The 23,860-nt window shown below is 46.6% G+C and overlaps 1 protein-coding gene across 2 annotated transcripts in view; it reads right to left on the bottom strand.

The window, feature by feature from the left end:
• Window positions 1-23,569, bottom strand: part of SEMA6B (semaphorin 6B) — a 241,785-nt gene extending 218,216 nt beyond the window's left edge. For both annotated transcript variants that reach the window (XM_033954396.1, XM_033954398.1), the window contains exon 1: window positions 23,247-23,569. The gene's annotated coding sequence lies outside the window, so the exon portion shown is untranslated. The remainder of the gene's footprint in view (window positions 1-23,246) is intronic.
• Between the last annotated feature and the right edge of the window lie 291 nt (window positions 23,570-23,860).

Raw genomic sequence — 23,860 nt, 5'->3', positions numbered from 1 at the left:
TATCCTTCTCTTATGATGGTGAGGACCCATAGGTCCGTGGTTATGGCCTCCCATCGATGGTAAAAAAGATGGAGGCGGCCCCCTATGGGAGAGGCTGAGGTTATGCTCCCGGGAGGGGCGTCAAAAGGGCTGGGGAGCCTTAGGTGCAGCCGGTGGCTGAGGTTTTTGCTGAGACTTCTGGGGAGGTTGTCTCTTCGCAGGTTGTCTCGCAGCAGGCGTTTGTCTGGGCATGTAACGCCGCTGGTAAATCAGGGGTGGCCTGGAAGGTCGAGACTGTTGAGGTGTGGGTTTGGGCCGCAGGATGGATTGAAAAGATTTTTCATGATCCGACAGCTTCTTGGTAACAGTTTCGATAGACTCATCGAACAGGTCAGCTCCAGCACATGGTACGTTGGCGAGTCTGTCCTGGAGGTTGGGATCCATATCGATTGTACGGAGCCATGCCAGGCGACGCATGGCTACCGCGCTTGCGGCAGCACGTGCCGAGAGTTCGAATGCATCGAAGGAGGATTGCATCAGCTGGAGGCGTAATTGGGAGAGGGAGGCTACCACTTCCTCGAACTCGAATCGAGCTTGGTTGTCTATGAACGGAGTGAACTTGCGGAGCACCGGCAAGAAGAACTCCAGATAGGAAGAGAAAAAGAAATTGTAGTTCAGCACCCGTGACGCCATCATGGAGTTTTGGTAGAATTTTCTACCAAATTTGTCCATCGTTCTCCCCTCTCGGCCCGGCGGTACAGAGGCGTAGACCTGGGAGGGATGAGAGCGTTTAAGAGAGGACTCGACCAGTAGGGATTGGTGGGAGAGTTGAGGGCCCTCAAACCCTTTATGGTGCACGATGCGGTATCGAGCATCGAGTTTGCTGGGGATCGCCGGTATGGAGTACGGTGTTTCGAAACACTGCATGAAGGTCTGGTCCAGCAATTTATGCAGGGGGAGCCGAAGCGACTCCGTTGGAGGGTTAGGTAAATGCATGGTGTCCAGATACTCTTTGGAGTATCGGGAGCCCGTGTCAAGGGTCACATCCAGATCATCCGCCATTTGTCGGAGGAATGATGAGAAGGACAATTGTTCCGCCAGCGTCGGCCTGTGGGACGGGCTGGAGGAGGAGGAGGCCTCCAGGTCCATGGACATCGGGGAGTGGCAAGGAGAATCGGGCACCGGTGTCTCCTCGTACTCCGGGCCCCCTGGAGGGGACACCTCTGATGAGGAGTATCCCCTACGTTGCAGTTTTTTCTGCGGTGACACCTCCGAATGGCGTGAAGAGTGCCAGGATGAGTGTCTCGATCGGTGCCCGTCTCGGTGGCGGGACGGGGATCGGGATCGTCTGTGCATCGCATGGTCTCCCGAGGCCCCCAAGTGGATAGGGCTGGAAGCGGTGGATCGCAACTGGGGTTGCGATGCGGGTTCTTGCGATGCTACCCAAGTCTGGTAAGGAGTACGGAAGAACTCTTCCTGACTATGCCCAGGGCTTTGAGTATCGATCGGAGGTCTGGTCCCATGTTGGCGCGGAGGCGTAATGGGTTCTAATGGCGGCATATCGGTAAGCGAGGCTTGCCTCGTGGGCATCGCCGCCCTCCCCCGTTCGTCCTCGTCGGTTTTCGAGGTCGAACGGGGAGGAGGGGGAGGGGGCGGACCGCCCCTTTGGACCGGTACCGGGAGGTCACCCTGTATGGCAGCGATGAGCCCGGGTCCGATGGTCTGCATGAGCTCAACGAATTGAGCTTCCAGCACGGACCGTAGCGAAGCCGATAAGGAGGGATCCGCACCGAAAGGGGGTCCTCCTGCACGGACATCGCGCTCCTTCGAGGCCGAGTGCTTCTGCTTAGTAGCTTTCGGCACTTTGATGACCACTGGTGGCACTGTGGAAGGAAGAGGTACCTGAACCGAGGAGACCGGGGCAGGCACCGACGTCGAGCTCGTGGATGGTGTCGGGGTGAACGATGCCGGTTTCACCACACTCGATGCAGGAGGGGTCGATACCGGTTTTGCCCGAACCGGGGAGGTATCAGATGAAGTGGAGGCTGAGGGATCCTTAGCTGCGTCCATCTTGAACATCGATTCCCACAATAGGCAACGCCGCTTGAATGAGCGTGCCGTAAGGGTAGAGCAAGGCCTGCACGATTTCGGGATGTGGTCAGGGCCCAAACACTGCAAACAGCGCCAGTGAGGGTCCGTGAGTGAAATCGCGCGTTGGCACTTGCTGCTCTTTTTAAACCCGGTGATTGGCCGGGACATAGGCCGGAAAATCTCCGCCGCGAGGTCGAAGCCAGTGGGCCTGAGCCACGTGGCCGGCCCGTTCGACCCGCCGGAGGAAATAATCTTCTTTTTTTTTTTTTTTTTACTGAAAAAGAAAAGTACTGTTAACTGTAATTAAAAGAAAGCGAAAACGCGGACAAGGAAGGCAAATTTAACTGAATTCAGCTAGCGCATGATGAAGTTGAACTTCTCAGCTCCGCGGAAAAGAAAGAACTGAGGAGACACGCCCGGATCTCCGGGCAGGAAGGCACCGGCGCATGCGCGGTGCGGGCATCTAGAAACTTTAAGTTTCTACAAGCAACACGTGCTTGTGAGACGTCCGTACCGGGGCTCTGTCTGATGACATCACCCACTAGTGAGAATACCTGCCTGCTTGTCCTGGGATAATGCTTGAGTACCTGATATATAATCCATTCTGAGCTCCGCTAGAAAATCAAATCAATATATAAATAAAATGTAACTAGGGGCCTGTGAGAAAATTTGCTTTCTGTAGCACCATTAGCACTGAAAGCAAGTGAAAAGTGGGTCATACATCACACTCTGCCTGCTTCCCTGCACGGATCTTTTGTACTTTTATCATCAGAGCAGAAGGAGGATTTTATACATCTGATTCTAGCTGGGACTTAGTTTACATGATAAAATATTTTGAAAATTAGTTTTAATGCTTCGGAAACCATGCATGCATCCACCTCTGAGGTATACAACAAACAGGGGGACTGATGTAATACAGTTCACCAGGCTTTGCACACAATTTTGCTAAAAAAAATTAGTTTTGCACATGAGCTATCTGTGAACAAAGAGATTTAGCTCACAGCTCATTTAAATACCACGGTAGAGAAGGTATTAGGTATTCAGCACAGACATAGACAAATGTACAGAACACTCAAAGACTGAGCACAACACAGGGATGTTAATACAAGGTTAGAGGAGGAGTAAAGGGTTTGGTCATTCTTCTGCAGTCTGCCTTAGGAAGGATTTCATATCTGTATCTTTCTCTTTAATGCAAGCACCTTTTCTGGCTTTGTGGAAGAGGAAGAATCAAAAATTAGGCTGAGAAACTGAAGAAGCGGTGTGCTGGGAGAGAGTGTAGTGCAGTGGTTAAAGCTACAGCCTCAGCACCCTGAGATTGTGGGTTCAAAAAAAAGATTTACTGCACAGCAATTCAGGTAGTAAGGCTTACTGCAGCTGTGGGCGGAGATGGGTGGAGGAAGGGACATGTTGTGGGCGTGTGTACTCACAATCCACTGGCATGCTGCGGTAAAGGCAAGTGGAACTTCTTACTGCCAGGTTAGCGCAGGAGTCTTTACCACCTGCAAAAATGCAAGCAGTACATGCTTTTCAGACACGCTGTTACTGCAGCACGTGTGGGCGGAAACCTGCCTCTCAGCAAACATGCCTAGAAGCCACGGATTTTGACATGTGGTCATTTCTAAATTGCCACAGGCCAAAATCGGCAGTAGGCATCTGCTGTACTAATTTTGGCCACAGACGTTAATAAAAAGGCTCCACAGAGAAACTTCAAGAACTTTCTAGAACTTTTCATCAATATCAATAGTAGTACATTATAACTATAGAGGTCTTAAGCTGACCACCTCAATTCAGTTCCAACTGCCTAAGTGGTAAAATGTCTGACATTCAGAGGCTGCAAACATCTGGAAGATGTATTTTGTTATGTATGCAGCCAATTTATCAAGATAAGAGGGAAAAAATACTCCATAGAAGCATCTGCTAAGATGTGTGATGCCTACAAGGCATATTTCAGATGCCTTTTGGGGATCAAGACAAACCATGGGCACCTGATTTCACATGTAATCACTGCCAAAAAAAAAACCAAACCTCTAGAAGGTAAGACAATTTTCTGCTATAAAATTTTAATGTTTAATTTTTTAAAATATTTAAATTTTAACATTTTCAATATTATGTGACATACATGTGGAGGGGCATAATCGAAAGGGACGTCTAAGTCCGTTTTCGTCTAAGTTGCAAGTCGTCCAAAGTAAAAAACAGCCTAGGACACATTTTCGAAAAATACGTCCAAAATTTTTTTTTTGAAAATCGTCTAACTATACATCCTGCCGATCTGATCGTCCAAGTTGCTAAAGCATCCATCTTTATACCACATTTTCGTCTAACTTTTCGTCCAAGTCAAACACGCCTATAACAAGCCCTGTTGGACGTGGGAGGGGTCTGAAAGTGATGGACTGAACACCAAGACATGCCACCAAAATAGTGGAGTACCTTACAGGGCACTGCTGTGAACTTCACAAAAAGGTTGCCATGTTTTCTTCTCACTACAGCTCCCTTATAGGTCATGGTGAGCCCCCCCAAACCACCTCCAGAATTCCCTAGACCCACTTATCTACCACCCTAATAGCCCTTATGGCTGCAGGAGCCACTTATATGCCAGTAAAAAAGGGTTTTAGGGGGTGTATAGGGCAGTCATGTTTTCTTCTCACTACAGCTCCCTTATAGGTCATGGTGAGCCCCCCCAAACCACCTCCAGAATTCCCTAGACCCACTTATCTACCACCCTAATAGCCCTTATGGCTGCAGGAGCCACTTATATGCCAGTAAAAAAGGGTTTTGGGGGTGTATAGGGCAGTGCACATGTTTAAGTATCAACACAGTGATTACAGGTGCTTATGGGCATGGGTCCTCCTCTCCATGAGTCCCTAACCCACCCTCAAGATGGCTTAAGCCGCCTCTGTGCTGGACGACTAGGTTTTCCTATGCCAGGCTGCCAGGTGATGATGGTCTGGAGGCTGAATTTTAAAGGTGTGATTAATATTTTATGGGGGTGGGGGGGGGGGGGTGCCAGTGATCACTGGGGTAATGTGTGGGGGGTCTGTTTTATGTGTTTGCAGGGGAGGGTCATTGGGGTGGGCAGACTAGATGGGCCGTGGCCCTTATCTGCCATCTATTTCTATGTTTCTATGCTTATCTGGTGACTTTAGGTGGGTTTTTGTGACTTAGACCATGTTTTACATGGTCTAAGTCACAATGTCCAAGTTCCGTCAATCCTGGCCTGTATAACTTCCTGCCCAACTCCCGCCCTCGACACTCCTCCCGAAACGCCCCGTTTAGTTTTGGTCGTTCAGCGGCACTATGAAGGTTTAGAAATACGTCCAAACCCGTTTTTATTATCGGCACTTGGACGTATTTGGATAATGTTCGTCCATGTGCCGACTTAGGCCGGTTTAGGGACATTTTTCTCTTTCGATTATGAGCCCCATATTGTTTTCATTACCACAATTTCATTTGTTCTTCTACAGGATGGTACAGAGGGGAAAAAAGAGCCATGGTGTTTGCTATCCCAAGAGTTTGGCGGGAACCCACTGACTACTCAAGCAACTGCTTCTTCTGCATGGTGAACCTTTCCAAATATCAAACTGGCAAGTATTCATCTGCAATCACATATCTGGACATTCCTTCGGCCATCGCTCCAGTACCACATTGCCCTGAGCTCCCCATACCCACTCCCTCAGAGGGAGAACAACTGACTTCAGAAGAGAGCAGCAAGTCAAAGTGAGGGAGATGTAGATGCAGTTTAAAATATCAGTGGTACAGCTGAGAGAAATCTATACTATCCAAACCAAAAAGAGCTCAACAACTTGATCCGAGATCTTGGTCTCACACCAAGTCCGATGCTGAGCTTTATTTATTCAATTTTCTATACTGTTCTCCCAGGGGAGCTCAGAACAGTTTACATGAATTTAATCAGGTACTCATGCATTTTTCCCTGTCTGTCCTAGTGGATGCACAATCTATCTAATGAACCTGGGGCAGTGTATGTGTGGGGGGCGGAGGGGGGGGGAGATTAAGTGACTTGCCCAGTGTCACAAGGAGCAGTGTGGGTTTGAACCCACAACCTCAGGGTGCTAAGGCCGTAGCTTTAACCACTGTGCCACACTCTCCCCTTTTGATGTCTAGGCTCAAGCAGTGGAATTTGCTGGAATCAGAGGAAGCATCACCAAGTTTTTTTTCTATATTCTTCACCCATTAAAATGGGCTCTGCTTCTTCCACAATACGACCAGCCTGTTTGAGGCAAATTAAATCACCTGTAATTCGAAAAAGTGGTGTCTCTTCATTGCCAGCTCATCCAGGAGCATCAATGCCTTGCTGCTCCATAAAGAGAGAAGGGGGGTGTGTGTGGTCTATCCCGGGCGCGGTCTTCCTAAGGGCAAGGCACCTCTCCTGCTCTCCGCCCCCTGCTCCTCTAATCTAATCTAAATCTTGGATTTATACACCGTGTCATCTCCCCAAAAGGAGCTCGACTCGGTTCACATAAAAATCGATAATCGAAGTGAAAGTAGTCAGATTAAAGAGCAAATAACTTATTAATGAAGACCCTCATCTGACATCTTAGAGAGAAGATAGACAATTGTTCTAAGGAAAATTAGTTAAGAACTGTTGAAATAACAGTGTCTTCATAGATTTACGGAAAATCTGGAAAGAGAGAAGAGTTCTAACACAAAAGGGAATCAAGCATTCTGAAAGTATATGAGAAAGATCGAGTAATATTACCAATAGATTGGAGAGGTTTATTTTAATGTAATGGACAGATCCCTAGGCATTCTACTACTGACCTTTCTTCCTTTTGATGGGCAATAAAAAAAATTCCAGCTCTTCAAGCCCTAATGGTAGAGGGAGCCTGAGATAGTGTTAAAATGGAGATGGTTCAAGGAGTTCCACAAATAGAATACTGCCATCTTGGGCCACCATCTGTTCAGGAAGAAGGATGATGGATCTTTTCAACAAGATTAATTCGATTTAAATGTAGGGGTTATGGGAAAAGGCAGAGCAGGTTATGTTGGAAAGAGGAGATGTTGCCACACCAGTGTGAGCTACAAACTCCCAACATGGAGAAAGTAGGCAGTGATCTGTTCGTACACATGCTAAAGGTGAGAATGAAGAGGAAGGTGATCAGTTTGTTGGATATTTTAAACCAGCTGGATGTAGGCTGGTGCACCCTATCTGTGAGCTTAATTAGAACTAAAGAGATTTTGGATTCCCTTCAAGGTGGTCTCCTTAAAGTGTAATATAGCACCCATGGCAGGGGGAGGGGAGGGAGAGAGGAGACTAGACCTGGTGCTTACGATTGGAGAGGTTTATTTTAATGTAATGGTATTCACCCTCTCGAGCACCAGCAATCAGACGAGAAACAGTCCAAAAATCACTTTTCATGTTTTCTTGCAGAGAGAAAATCAATGAATGAAACACCTGTTTTAAGTATTTATAATTTCCTTTCCATTAAGTACAGCAGATGCAACATATAAGAAATAGCAAAACTTAAATAGCTTTGAATTACTAACTTAAAATGTATGTTCACCATTTCAAAAAATATATGAACATAAAGAGTTCGAGCAGACCTGCCATAGTGAAAATATCAAGAAAGGAAATCCTTAAAACATCAACACAAGACACTGAATCCCCTAATTTCTCAGAAGCTGGAATCCAATCACCATTTAAGAATCTCTTTAATTATTCAGATCAGAAAGTACAAATATCTGTTCAGCTGATATACAATCCTACAGGCTACATTCAGCTAATACTTGAGGTCAAGAAATCTCTAGCCGAGTTCTCTGGCCACAAACCCACCCTACCCCCATTCAAAAGAAAGCTGTATTTAATTTAGAAAGCAATATGAAGCAACTGATCTTTGTCAGATCCAAGGACCAAGAAACTATCAATTAACAGAGGAATCAAATCATAAAACAGTTCTCTGAAAGCTGATTTCCAACCCCATCCTTATATTACATTACTGACTTTTATTCCGCCATAACCTCGCAGATCTAGGCGGATTACAAAAGAGGTATGCTGGACATTTACAGGAACATTACAGGTTTAGGAACTAAATACAAGACAAATTTATTCAGAAGCATGGGAAACTTAGGTATGGGATTAACTTGTCTTGACAAAGTTCCAAAAAAGCAGGGTCATAAATATCCCTTCAGAGGCTTTTGTATTCTAGCGATGTTAACAGGATGCGGGCTAGATGGTGGTCTATTTTCGCTGCCTGTGTTGCTAATAATCTGTCGTATAATTTCTTGTGATATGTGCCTTTAATTGGGGGGTGGATAAATGGACTCTGAGTTCTCCTTGGTCTGGTTGAGGTGTTCCAGATAAAGGTGATCATTCAGGTAGGTTGGGGATAGCGCCATTAAGAAATCTGTATAGTAGACAGTAGAATTTGAATAATATTCGAGCTTGTATTGGGAGCTGATGCGTGTCTAGGTATGCTGTGGTGATGCGGTCATGTTTGCTTAATGAGAAGATCAGTCCGAGGGCTGTGTTTTGAAGAGTCTGTAATTGTTTTATCATGCTTGCGGGGCATGGTAGGTAAAGGACGTTGCAATAATCTAGTAGTCCCAGAACTAGATCAGGAGTTAGCAATAATTTCCTTCCAAAATAATTTTCTTATTTGTCGTAAATTCCACACGACTGCGAAGGATTTCTGGATTGTTTTGTTGTGTCAGAACTAAATTCCTGGCCGTTCATTTAATTAAAAGACAGATGAATATTTAATACTAAGTTTAAAATAAGGTTAAGTCTATTTCATACAAATGAGATATGTTTAAGTGACCAATGATGAGTTTGGTGCACTAGTCTGCATATATAAGCTGGTTTATGCAGCGGCACTGGCTGAGGTCTGAAAATATATAATTCGGAGTTTGTGTGTTTTGAATGCTGGATGATCGAAGCCTCTGAATTATAAATTTGAAGCTGGCGTGTGGTTTTGTACAGAAGGGCGCCATGTGTCTACCATGAACAGATATGTATACACAAAAAAGTATACCCCCTTTTCGCTTTCTCACTTTGGCCCTCTTTTACTAAGCCACAGTAGTGGTTTCTACAACGGCCCAGGGCGCTAAATGCTCCGACGCTCATAGGAATCTGATTTACGAGTATTCATTGGCATATAAGATCGAATATGACTTAAGAAATAGAAAAAGGCTATTTTTAAAAATGGTCTTATCACTCCGGGAAAACCTATGTTAGGGGCAATATAAGGTCACTTTTTACCTCAGCTAATAGAAAAAGGACCCCAAAGATAATAAGCATACCATAGACTCTACATAGTAACATAGTACATTCTGCTTAATTATTATTGACTATTTGACATCTATGTGGTTTACAGTCAGGTAATTTATCAGGTAAGTGTTTTTCCCTATCTATTACTACCACTGCTAATCATTTTTATAACGCTGCTAGATATACTCAGCCCTGTACAACAAAACACAAAAGAAAGGGTCCCTGCTCAAAAGAGCTTACAATCTAGTTAAGACAGGCAAACTGGACAAGAAGGTCCATCTATACCCAGTGCTCAGGTGGGGGAACCATATACAGCTGCATTATGATGTCATCAAGAATTCTGGGTGTGACCCAGATGCATTGTGATGTCACTGAGCAGTCAGACAGCTTCTACTACTATCACTAATCATTTCTATAAGGCTACTAGATATACGCATCGCTGTACATCAAAACACAGAAGAGACAGTCCCTGCTCAAAAGAGTTTACAATCTAATTGGACAAGAAGGTGCATCTATATACACAGTGCTCAGCTAGGGGAATTACAGTGGGAATGATAAGACATCTCTCCCGGAGGGTTCACAATCTAGCCCTGTGATCTCCAATGTCTAGCTGAGTTCCCTGCCAATTATTGCTAAGCAAGCGAATAGTATTTTAATTTCAGCAACTCCCCCTATTGGTGAGGAGCAACATATCTTGGAGCATGGCTACACACTGCTGCCAAAAATAGGAAGTAAGAGACACTTCCGGCAGATAGAAAGATTAGTCCCTTTCATCTCACACCCACACCAACATGCCCCATCTGTAAAGGGGAATATTCTTTTAATTTGGTTAAGAGTCTTATTACTTCTGAATTACTGCAAGAGCCCACAGTTCTGCTGGAGCAATCCTTCTCTTACTGTCCAAAAGGAGAGCTCACCTAGTAACATAGTAAATGATGGCAAATAAAGACCTGCACAGTCCATCCAGTTTGCCCAGCTGTCACATTCATTATTAAAGCATTATTAAACCAACAGCTCAATAGCAATATAACATTTTACTTGCTTAAGATCCACTATACAATGTCTTCCCCTCCCCCACTGACATGCATATGATTTGGATATGATACAAAATACCCATACTTACTTCTAATCCATTCTTGCCATTTTCAGGGTCCAGACCATAAAAAAATCTACCCTGCACTGGCCCCACTAGCCAGCCACTGGAGCCGCTGTCGAAACCCACTCCAGACCATCCTGATCTACCTTGCCATGCACGGGACAGGATACACACCGTAGAAGTCCATCTGGCATTGTCCTCACTCCCTCTCCCCCTCCTCACCCCTTCCCATTGCAAACTTGATCCTCGTGTCAAATGGGAGAGGGGGCACCTTCCTCCTCCAAGCCCCCACTTTCATTGACATCTGCCTACAGTAATCCAAGATATTCGCTCGACACTGGAGGATGTGCGCTCATTGCCTCTGATAACACAGCTAAAACAAAGAAGAAACCAGACGGATCTGCACTGCCTGCCTCCACCAATAAGTCAAGGGATGACACCAACCTGACCTTTTTTGAAGGGAGAGGGGTCTGAACCTGGAAGCCCAGCATTTCGGAGGGAATTTCCACCTTGCTCACTTACCTGCTGGACTCTTAGTAGCTTCCACATCTGCTCTGCATGAACATCTGGTAACTTCACATATCTGCAAGTATTTTGTTGAGCTATTTAAATAATTGTTAGGATGTGATCATTCCACTGGGTTGTTGTTTTTTTTTTTTTTAAATAGTTCTTTCATACCCCTTGCTATCCCCCATCCCAAATGCAAAAACTGTAGTTGGATAAAGGCTGTCACTATCTAGATATGTGGGTACCACCGACTGTATCTAAATAGGGGTAGATATTCAACCAGCAGTGTGCAGGGTTATCCCCAGAAATTCAATGCCAGGTCAAATTCAGGCTCTGACATCAAATTTTCACATTTACACACAGGCAGCAAAAGCATAGCCGGTTAAGTGCACTATTCAACACTCAAACGGTTAAGATGAACCACATAAAGATAGGACTGTGTTTTATTTGGTCCTATTTATGCGGTTATCCTAGGTCAGCAACCTTTTTAAAGCAAAGAGTCATTTATCTGAAATGTTTGACCCAAGATTTACAAAGAGCCACAATGGATAGAGAAGGGGGTTTGAGATACAAATTTTAATGTGATATGGGTATATATGCATTTAACACAAAAAAAACTTTAAATACTTACAGAAAATAAAGAAATATCATTTAATGAGACTTTAACACTGTATTTCTGCACAGAGTTGTTTCATGCCCATTTCTCCCTCTCTCCTGGCCATACACCATCTCTCCCTCCCCTCCACCCCTATGTCCATATCTCTTCCTCCCCTCCACCCATATTTCCCTCTCTCCCTATTTATTTAATTTTCTACACTGTTCTCCAGGGGCGCTCAGAATGGTTTACATGAATTTATTCAGGTACTTAAGCATTTTTCCGTTTGTCCTGGTGGGCTTACAATCTATCTAATGTACCTGGGGCAATGGGGGGGGGGGGATTAAGTGACTTGCCCAAGGACACAAGGAGCAACATGGGTTTGAACCCACAATCTCAGGGTGCTGAGACTGTAGCTTTAACCACTGCACTACACTCTCCCCTGTGCCATCTCTCCTTCCCCTCCACCTTTATGTCCATTTCTCCCTCTCTCATCACTCTCACCCCTCCTGTACCATATTTCCTTCCCCACATTCCCAACCCCACTCACAAATATTATGCTCTTTCTTGCTTCAACAGGTTAGCGGTTATTCCTACAGCTGCCTGCTGCTAACCTGGAAACCTCTCCTCTGTTGCATCCTGCCTGGACAGAAACAGGAAGTTCTGACAAAGGGTAGGAAGCAGCAGAGGAGAGGCTTCTGGGTTAGTGGCAGGCAGACAGTTACAAGAATCAGCTGTTGCTAGTCCGCTGAAGCATGAGAAGAGCCGAAGCCATGTGACAAAAGAGCCACATGGCTCGTGATTTGTAGGTTGTCAACCCATGTCCTAGGTACTTAAATGATGAATATCAGCACTTAACCCACAAATGGCTAGATTCACTAAGCCCACCGATTGTGTTTGCGATTGTGTACAAACCCGATTTTCCTCTGACCTAACTCATTAACCTCGTGACCGATCATCCTCCGATCCGATCCGCGCATGCAAATGAGGGGAAACGGCATGCAAAGTAGGAAGGCAACGATTCACTAACCAAAATCAGGAACACTGACTGGGCTGGCCGATCAATAGAGAAGCGACTGCTGGGGACCAGTCGCTCACGTCTCTGCCACCCTGCCTCTCTGAACTGACAGTATCCACCCTCCATACCAGAAAAGCGGTGCACATGGGGAACTGGGCAATAGGTGCTCCATACAGAAGCAAACCTGCTCTCTGCCGCCTGCGAGCCCATGGTTTTAACCCGTGGGTTAAAGCGGAGCTGCACTACGGCGTGTTCTGTTGTGTTCCAGAACACGCCGCAGTGCAGCCCCGCTTTAAACCCGCGGGTTAAAACCACAGGTTCACGAAGGCAGCATCAACACTGCGCTGTGCTCCTATTGCTGCTGGATGGATTGACTAAACGATACTGTGAGCATGGGAGGAGATGGGGGTACGGGTGCAAGATCCAGCATCTGAGACTGAGCATGCATGCAGAGCAGAATTGGCCAATTCACTCCCTGAAGCTGTGCTAAAGAGCTTCTGCAAGCGCAGGTTCCTGTCTCAAATGTTGAGGGTCAGAGGGATGATTTCTTGCGCCTTTTTTGCTCTTTTGGGGGGGGGGGGCAGCAGGCCACTGATCTGCAATGGGATTGGGAGAGAAGTAAGCAAACCTGTATGAAAAGGCGAGCCGGCGAGAGGAAATGCAGGAGAGCAAGGGCATGCGCAGACCATCCACAGGCAAAGATGTCCTGTGTATGCGTCAGGATCGCTCTCCAGCGATCCGTGTAGTCGGTGGGGGGCGTGCCTCCGATTGGCCTACTTTGCATGCAGGCGCATTGTGAATCGGGCGCCCGGCCACGGATCGCCCACGGATTGGATGGGAAAAGAGAGGTTAGTGAATCTGGCCCTTAGGGTGGAATTCGTGAAAGAGCGTTGAGCACATGCAATTGTGTTAGAATGTGCTAATCGCTAGAGAAATCCATTATATTCCTATGGGTGTATGCTTTCAGAAATTCCCCCCCTCCCCTCTAAGTACCAACTCTGCCTTGGGAACATCAACATAACAGCTGGTTCCGGCTTAGGTGCTAACTGAGCATTTTTAGTGGCATTGTCCATTAAGTGCTGTTGAAACGCCTGGTTAGCCCTGGACAAGGGATTTAAATGGCCAGAAACCATTTCTAACCGTTTAGCTTTCTTTCAACATCTACCCCATAGAGTCCAGATGGTGTGCGTACTTGGTGAGAATCCAGATTGGCTGGCTTGATAAATTTAGACAAGGTATGGCTGGCCAAAATATATCCAAATAGACATTCAGAGAGTGTGGAAGAGTGGTTAGAGCTACGGCCTCAGCACCCTGTGGGTTCAAACCCATGCTACTCCCTGTGACCCTGGACAAGTCATTTAATCCCCCATTGTCCCAGGTACATTAGATAGATTGTGAGCCTGACAGGAAAATTGCTTCAGTACCTGAATAAATTTAGAGCTCCCCTGGGAGAACAATACAGAAAATTGATTAAATAAATAGTAAACTGACTATACCAATTCTATTTAAACTAGTTTTTAGCCCGTTACATTAACGGGTGCTAGAATATATGTCTGTCTGTCTTTCTTTATTTCTGTCTCTCTCTCCCTCCCGCTGTCTTTCTTTCTGTCTGTCTCTCTCCCTGGCTCCCTTTGTCTGTCTTTCTGTGTCTCTCCCTGCCCCTGTGTCTTTCTTCTTTTCTTTCTGTCTCCCTTTCTATCTATCTGTCTGTCTCTTTCCCTGCCTGCTAGTCCTTTTGATGTTGGGAAACAGTAGTCAGATAGGTGTTCCACTAAATCCACACGTTTCTCCACCTGCTCAACTCTCCTGCCAATCTCACTCAATTCTTGGCAAATCTCTGTCAAAGCAGCCTGAACATCCATACGTACCTCTTTCATTTCAGATTTTAGGGCACGGAATCAGAAAATGGGAAATCCTTTTTAATGACCTCCTCATCACTGAAAACGCGGGGCAAATCATCGTCCTCTTCAGAGTCGGACTGCCTCGATGCCATTTTGTCAGGCCGCTCAACTTCTCTCCCAGCGTCCTCCGGTCACTTGCTTTTTCAGCAACGCATTTGAATTTCTCAAGACGGAACCTTAGTGAGCCGGGGGAGGAAGGTCGCCTCAGCCTTGCGCCTCGGATGAAAAAGTTCATTTTTTAGGTACCGTTTCAGGTAAGCTGATCAGGGACAGTCTTCAGCGGCTCGGAGCCCTCCTCCCGGCAGCTGCCACCAGCGCCGCGAGAGGGAGCAGGGCCTGGGCGGATGAGAGGAGCCGCTGCAGCGTCTAAAGAAACTTCGGCCGGTAGGGCCGTATTGCGTGAGGTGGAGAGCAGGGAGGCTTGTCTGGCGCGCATGCACACTCGTGCCGCCACATCCCGACAGATCAGGGATCAGGGAACATGCGGCACGAGTGCGCATGCGCGCTTAGCGTTTTATTTTTTATTATAGAATATGCTGCAGGTTTGCGTTTAGAGGTTGACTGTTAGTTTTTTTAACCTGTTCAGGTGTGACTGCCTAAAATACAAGGTGAAAGTTGTGATGACTGAAACCACAGCACAACAAGGATCTGCTGGAAAACTAAACATTCTGAATTCCTTTATGAACTTTTAAATCAAAAAGTATACTTTGAAGAAAATTGATGTTAAAGTATTTATTTGGATATTGAATGATTAGCCTTGCCATATTTTGAAGTATTTTATTTCAGTATAGAAAGGAAAACTAAAGGAGACATGTCTACAGGTCCCAAATCAGTCGGGGCAGAGGCTGCACAAATCCTGTATAGATGTTCTACCCACAATGCTCTGCATCCAGCCTTCATGTCTACCTGCAGTAAAAAGGAGTGGTCTGGCCTCCAAAAATAAACACAAATCCCACAATTTTATTCCAGTCCTTGCCAACAGTTGAAGGATTAAACCAAAGCCCTCAGCACTGGATAATCAGCCATAATCGCAAAAAAAATAAAAATCAGTATCTATCCCAGTTCTCTGTCTTGAAGACAAGGCCCATCTGTACTGGAAGGACAGAGATATCACACATCCCACCCAATACTCCACAAAGCAATTCAAACTCTATCATAAAACAGCCTGAACTAGTCGATCTGATTACATTTGGAGGGTTTCCAGCCAGCATCTCCCCAAAGTGATCTAGAACCAGACACAAAGGTAACTGGTTCTTCTCTGCCATCATGGCTCAGGGCCAGCGGTGCCCCTTTCGACTTAGTGTACCCTAAGTGCTTCCACCCCTCTACGCCTTGTTCAAAATGTTAAGGTCATTTAAGTTTGGCCCGATATCTTTTAATGATTCTCAAGTGTTTAACCCACATGGTATTTTTTAAAATTCCATCACTGTCTTTGTTCTCACCACCTCCACTGGAAGAGCGAAACGGGCTGGGACGGCTTGAAGAGGAGCAGGGAGATGGCGTCACTTATGGCCCACATGTGAGGGTGAGTGTGAGACTGGGTGGCACCCCGAGGGATGGGCCCACTGGGGAAAAAGCAGAGGGTGCCCTGGTAGACTTTGGGAGGGAGGGTCTGAAGGGAGAACCCCGATCAGTTGCCTGAAGGGGCTGGCTGTGCTCGGCAGCATGCAGTGACTCTGGGAGAGATTTCTCTGCCGGGCAGGGTGCAGACGGAGGTGGGGTGGGGGGTGGGGGAGGGGAGGAGTTGCTGGGCCAGAGTGTCCTGGAGGCTCCTTACTGCTACAGTCTATGACTCTCCTGCTGCTGCATTCCGATCTGGATGGCTGCTGGAGGAGGATTCTCAGGCCTCACTTCTCTTCAAGAAGTCTCTCAGTGCCCTCTTCCTCAGTTTGCATGCGCATGGAGACAGGCGGGTACAATGCAAGCAACACTGGTCCTCATGCACCGGACCCATGCAGCAGACACACAATTCATGAGGATCCAGTGTACTCATTCTTTTTCTGCATCTCGGACATTTCTTTGATGTTTCTGGCATCTTCAAGGTGGTAAGTAGAAAAGTTGTAATGGAGAGCTGTAGAAAGTCCGACCGTTGGGAACGGGCGGAGACTAAAGACTTGGGATTAGGGGGAAGCAGGGGGAAATGGGTAGTGCTCGGACATACCCATTGGGGGCCTGGTCACTATACGTGCCCAGAGAGAGAGAGAGAAAAAAAAAATCTCTCTGAGCTATTGGAGAGCTTATCCGCAAACTGGGAGCTTTTGGGGCATCACCCATATGTGGCTGACTCATCCTCTTGTCCTAGAAGAACGTATTTCCTGATGTTACAATCTACCATCTTGCAACCTCAACTGATGTCTCCTAATTTCCGAAAACATAGAGAATGACCCAAGTTTCCACAGAGAAAATGGCAAACCAAACGAAAACAAAAAGTGTGGAAACTAACAATGTTCAAAAAAACCTACTTTTTATTTCTTTGGAAAGAAGCTAAAAACTTTCCACATTTGTCTTTCACCGGACCCAACACGGGCCGTGTTTCGGTGAAACACCTTCCTCAGGGGTCCAATAGAAGAAGATGTAATAAAGAAGCGTTGCTAGCTAAATGTGGAGAAGGGTATATTAACACCTGCCAAATTTATTTGTGAATTAAACAAACTGCAGTCAAAGAACATTAAGAATGGCTGTAAGTAATTCCAGAAATTGCGACTGCCACCAGTTGCCATCTCCTTAGCTCTTCTGCATCTTCCATCGCCAGCCCTGCACAGAACCCAAGCTCATTTAACTTGGCAAAGCACTGGAAGGAGTTACCTGCCCCTCAGGAAGCTCAAGAAACTCCCAAACCTCCAGCCCCCACTTGAAGAAGTGTAATGTGCTGCGGCAAGATTCAGGATGTGCTGCAAGAAGCTGGAAGAGAGACACCGGCGCTGGCTGACCTACAGGACGTGCCTCTTGCGGCGAGAGGCATGCCCTGTAACAGGTAGCTGGCGCCGGAACCTCTCCTCCCAGGGTTATTAAGCTCAGGGCCTCATCTGAAGGGTCTCAGCGCATGTGTGGACGTCAACGTGATGATATCACACATGCACATGGCGTCATTACGCTGATGTCTGCGCCTGTCCAGAGGCCTTCCAACCACAGCCCCGACTTTATTGTACTGCAGCTTCAAAAGGTTTGCGACACACTGGTGTAAAGTCACGTAATCTCCATAACAATGTATGGGCCTTTTCTCATGTCAATCGCTTAGAACCTGTTTTTGGATAAGAGCGATTCAGAAATTCAAATTAGATTAGATTAAATTAAAGATCACTTTCTAGCACTTACACTTAGGGACCCAGCTGCCGGCAGTATTTCACATGGCCAGGAACTGGGGCTCCAGTAGCATTGTCGGAGAAGATCGAGGGAGGTAGTGCAAGGCCTGAGGGTGCCGCAGAAGGTTTTCCGGGGGACCCTCCTAGGGGGTGACTGTTGTGTGGGTTGGAATCTCCTGAAGTTGGCCGGCTCTCCTGCAAAGGTCACGTGTGCATCGGGGCCCTCATGGCTGCAGGAATTTCAGTGGGATTCCTGGGAGGAGCTTAAAAGGGTAGTCCCAGCAGGCATTGTCGATGTGTGCTCTAGGCCGGATCTCCTGGGTTTCTCTCCTCTTCAAAAAGTCCTTCAGGGCCTGCTTCCTGAATTTAAATGCATGCGGAGGCATGCAGGCATAGTGCAAGCAGGGCTGGTCCGCGTGCGTCGTACCTAGGCACCAGAAACATAAGTCTTGAGGGTCCAGAGTACTCATCCTCTTCTTGCAGCCGGGGAACTTCTTCGATGATTCTGGCATCTTCTCTAGGTAAGTGAATGGTAGATAGAGCTGTAGAAAAACCGACCATTGGGAACCGACTGTTGGGAACTGCAGACTGAGGAAGGAAGGGGAGGAAGTAAGTTAGGGGACCTGCCTGGAAATGCCCAGAGGCGTCCCAGCAACCCACTAGCTCAAAGAGAGAGAGAGAGAGAGAAACTCTGAGCTTTTGGAGAGCTTATCCAACCAATGAGAGCTGTCGGGACATCACCCATTTGTGGCTGACTCATCCTGCTTATCCTAGGAGAAACTTAGGGACCCAGTTGGACAGCCCCCCTCCATGCTGTGGCTATAGGAATGTAGGAAATAAAGCCCAAAGGGTTCATTCACAGACCCAGTCAGGAGACAAGGGAGGTGGGATTGCAGGGTAAAGAGAATCTTACTGCACCTCAGTCCCATGGGAAATACAGACCACTGCAATGAAACAGGGAATTGTTTATTCTGGAGCTTCTCAGACTCCAAAGAACCTGGGTGCCTGTCCAGCTTTATGGGTTGTATTCCCCCCCCCCATGTAACCACCCACCTGAAATGCTTTTAAGGCACACAGGCAACTAAAGACCCAGAGAATGGAGCCTGCTGACCATTTACTGTGCTACACAGATGGCATTGCCCACTTCATCCAGCCTTGTCTTGTCTGCCAAGCTGTGGTATCTTTACTCACTTAAAAATGCCCCAATCAGTTTCTCGAGAGGAGACAGATCAAACTAACATTGTCTCAATCACCCACAGACATGTATTTCCCTCAAGAGCCCAGTTTCTCCTTCTCTTGCCACACTGCAGAACCTGTGTCATCTCTCGTTGCCCTGCTGCTTTCTCCAAATCACGGACTTTCTTCACTTGTGGAAACCAGGTCAGGCATCTGCCACCATTTTCTACTGTTACCCCCTCGCATCAGGACCAGGGCTCAGCTTTTTTTTTTTTAATACCAAATACCTAAAATTGGCAACACTGGTCACTTTCAATGAAATGCTGGCTTAGGGTGGGGAACTCACAAGATCCGACTGCAGCAAATTTTGAGAACACTTAATGGCTGGGCCAGCAGGAGTGTTTCAGCTAAAAGGAGACCGACTGGCTCATAAATGGGGGTTACCACCTTGGGTTCTGCTTCCTTAATCCTATATGTCATGTCTGTCTGTCCAAGTTAGAATGTAAGCTCTTCTGAACAGGGACAGTCTACTAAATGTCAAAATGTACAGCACTGCGTACGCCTTTCAACGATATATAAGTGATAAATAGTAGCAGTAGTAATAAGTAAAATTGTTGGAGTGCATTGACTAAGCATCACGTCCGTGCTGCACAGCTAGAGTCATCAGGTATATGAGGGGGTGCTGAAAAGTTCTCGAACCAACCAACCAACTTCCTAAATTCTGAGATCTCAATCTGTATACTTTGAAGGAGAGAGGAGATATGATGGAGACGTTTAAATACCTACGTGGCGTAAATGCGCATGAGTCGAGTCTCTTTCATTTGAAAGGAAACTCTGGAATGAGAGGCCATAGGATGAAATTAAGAGGCGATAGGCTCAGGAGTAATATGAGGAAATACTTTTTTACAGAAAGGGTGGTACCGTGTTTCCCCCCAAATAAGACAGTGCCTTATATTAATTTTGGGCCCAAAAAACACACTAGGGCTTATTTTGGGGGATGTCTTATTTTTTTCATATACAAAAATCATCTCTCCCTTCCTCTCCTCCAACCCAATTCTTCCTCTTTCCTTTCCCCCCCATGTGCAGCATCATTCCTCCCCTCTCACCCATCCCCTTGTGCCACAGAACCCCACTGACCCTCCCACCGTGAGACTCCAAAGCCTAAAGCAGCAGAGGTGGGGGTTGCTGAATCGACAAGTATGATTTTTTTCAGCAAATCAGGCAGCACTAGTGTCAGGAAGTGTAAGGGACACTCGGGGGGGGGGGGGGAGGGGGGAGGAAGGCTTCGAGGGTCAATCTTAACTAGGGCTTATTTTGGGGGTAGGGCTTATATTAGGAGCATCTTTAAAATTATGCTAGGGCTTATTTTTGGGATAGGGCTTATTTTCGGGGAAACAGGGTAGATGCGCGACACAGTCTCCTGGTAGAGGTGGTGGAGACAGAGACTGTGTCTGATTTCAAGAAAGCCTGGGGATCTCTTAGAGAGAGGAAGAGATAATGGTTACTGTGGATGGGCAGACTGGATTGGCCTTTATCTGCCATCATGTTTCTATGAAAAGAGTGTTATGTTATTTTGTTAAGTGCCAATTTGCAGAAACGAAATTCTATGCTTGACATTGTTTCAGATCATTGATGGAACCATATCATATATGTGCACACCGACAGAAAGATCTCAGAATGCCACGGTCACATTTTAGCAGGTCTTGTAAGCACATCGAGCAGTCTGTGAAGACACTTTGGTCCCCAGGAGAAGGGACCTTATCATCACAGCCTGCATTTTTATACAGGGGGGAGTGTGTATATTCAGATCAGTTCTACCACCAAGGGACCACTTTCTGTGAGAGGTTACCACTTCCCACCTCACCCTTCCACAGTTTATGAGACCTATTTGACATTTTGCTCCACAAGCTTTGCTGCCTTCTTTTTTTTCCCCCCCTTATGCGCTGGTAGGAGGAGGGGGAAAGCAGGTCACATGTGGCTATTTGTCCTCTCTGATATACTGAATATTTCTACTTAAGAAAAACAACATTATAGGTTGTAGAAGGTATGAATAAATCCCATGGAAACATGGAGGGAAAAAAAGTGTGCCTCTCCCCAATTCAACACTGAGAGAAACTAGAAAATATTTCAAAAGGCCTGTGTTTGAAGCAGAGGCATTGCAATGCTTTTAAATGGTGAATTTTCATAAGTCTACAAAAGATTGACCTGGTTTGGAGGGAAAGGGGGGGGGGAGGGAGGTCTAATCTGAAGCCCTGAAAACTTTTTTATTTAAGCAAACTTGTGCCTGCTGCCTACATAACATTAGAAACCTTTTTCTATCTATGAGACCCCCTTTATGGGTGCACATATTATTTCAATTAAAGGCAAATTACCCATCCCTTTACACACCCATAACCAGAGAACAAAACAAATCAAAATCCAAGGCAACAGAAATGAAACAGGTTTTCCAGTGTTATCATTGCACAGGCCAAATTAAATCATTAACAGCATTTCACACACACAAAAAATGATCCTTTTCCACTATTCTAGCTTAAAGTTTTTGAAAGACCCTTCTGCCTTTATTGAAAAATCAGAAGATTTCAAAATAAACCTGCAAGGTGACTGTAATAAAAAGGAACCCTCTCCCCAAATAAAAATTGGAACCACCTAGAGGAGGAAGCAAAGAAAGGATTCACAGTGGAGCCATATTTTGAGGGCTGCCTCTCGGTTTTACAATGCTGATGCAGGTACCTCGGTGCTACCTACTGTATACCTCCTGCCTCCCTTTAGAGTAAGATGATATTAATAATAATTATTATAATAACAACAACTCCATCAATTTTGCAAAAAGCTGCCCTACTTGGAACAGCATCCATTTTGCCCTATGATTCCCAGGTCCTTGGGTAGGACCTGAATTAAATGGAGTTAAAGCCAGTCAACATTGGCTGTGATCATGTGTTACACATGAAGAAATATTATTATTATTATTATTCTCCATTGTCAGGATTTTTTCCACCAAGACAAGAGCTAATAAAATCCTCTTCCCAACACAGGGTCTGTAGGCAGGTGAATTACAGGAATGAACACCCCCAGCAAGGATTCCATGCCATCACTCAGTGCCTGCTGTTATGCAACAAGATACATAGGCCCCTCCATTAACCCTTTCAAGGCACAGAAATAACGCCCGATGTTTATTCACTGGGCTACCAAATCCACCTTATACACTGTTTTGGAGAGGATACTCCCTCCCCATCCTAAATCTCAAATGATCTATTGATTTCACTCATCCCCATTAACTAACTGCAGTTGGTGCCCGGGTGGAGGGACTCCTCGTGGGGTCTCACCCCCACAATCTGATCTCCACTCCCATTGGTACGAGTGAGTGTCTAGTGGTCATGGTGAATTTGAGCCCCCCCCCCCTCCACACCAGAGCATGGTGATAAAATAGACTCAACACCATCCTATATGCTGAGCTGTACTGCTGGCAGCAGAATCACTGTCTTTTTTCCCCTCTTGTAAAGGCAGGTGCCCCCCAACCTTGCAGATGTCGAGCATTTATTAGAAGAGCATGATCCTTTGATGCCCCCCCCCCAAAAAAAACAACAAAAACCCAACCTGTAAGGGCATTTTCTACAAGAAGATGCCTGATATGCCATCCCCCCCCAATAAATAAAATCCTTACATGAGAAATTAATGCATGCAAGCGTATGTACCTCTGGTGCCCCCCCCCCATCATAAAAAAAACCCCGGTGTACGATCTGCACTTCCCCACGCCATCCTCAAAAAAAAAAAAAAAAAAGGCTTTGCACTGGCATTTACTGTAAGCAAACGCATGACCCGCTGCTGCCCCCCCCCCCAAAAAAAAAAAAAGACATTGCACAGGCACTTCTGGAAGCAGGTGCATGATCTGCATTTGCCCATAACACCCCCCCCCAAAAAAAACCCTTTATACTGGCATTAATTGCAAGCGCATGACCTGCTGCTCCCCCCCCCCCTAACAAAAAGACATTGAGCAGGCATTTTCTGCAAGCAGGTGCATGATCTACCCTTTCCCCACCCACCCAAAAAAAATAAATAAACGACCCCATTGCACAGACGTTTACTGCAAGAAAGCACATGATCTGCTGATGCCCCCTACCAATAACAATACAAAAAAAAAACCCCCAAACTTGCACGGGCATTTACTGCGGGCAGATGCATGAATTTCCAGTGCCTCCCACCCCATCCTTGCACAGGCATTTCTTACAACCCCCCCCCCCCAATGCACTGCAGCGATCGAAGACAAAAAAAGCACTTGTGGGGGAAAGTTAGAGATGCTCCCCGGCCCCGGGCACAGAGAGGGTAGGACGAAGGGGGAGAAAGAAGCAGCGTGAATCCTACCTTGGGAAGCCCACTCCCCGGCCGTTCCAACTCCTGCAGATAAAAGGCTCTGATCGCAGCTCCGGACTCTACTTAGCAGGGCGGGGGAGACTTTAAGCCAGCCGGGGGTCCGCCCCTCGCACCTGTCCCTGCCCGGCAGCCGGCTCCAGCCGGGGCATCCCAGCACTTGCAAGGGACCGGCGGGGAGCCGAGGCGCCCGATCCCCGGCACCCTGCACCGGGGAGGGAAGACAGCTGCTCCCAATCCGAGGGTGGGGAGGGGCAGGAGAGGTGGCTGCTTTCCCCGGGGGTGGGGAAGGGGGAGGGGGGAAGAGCTCCTTCCTTCCTTCCCTGCCGGCGCTGTCTTCTGCCTTATCAGCCGTGCACACATTGCCTGGCAGTTCCAGCGACTCACGCCAAAACCCGGCCTGGACTCCCTGCCGCAGGGACCGGAGCCCAATGTCAGGCATCACCTCAAAGCGCAAAACCGGTGCTAACTTGCAGGAGTTTAAACGCGAACACATGGTTTGGGATTTGGTTTTTTTTTTTTTTGCTCGCGATCAAAGCGGTCTGGAAGGGGCTATATATTTATTTAAAGATATACGTATCCACTGCTTCCTTCCAGCTGCCTGGTCA

This window comes from Geotrypetes seraphini, chromosome 8 (assembly GCF_902459505.1).
Source record: "Geotrypetes seraphini chromosome 8, aGeoSer1.1, whole genome shotgun sequence".
NCBI lineage: Eukaryota > Metazoa > Chordata > Amphibia > Gymnophiona > Dermophiidae > Geotrypetes > Geotrypetes seraphini.
The sequence above is the reverse complement of the archived record's forward strand: the minus strand, read 5'-3'. Positions and strand labels throughout refer to the sequence as shown.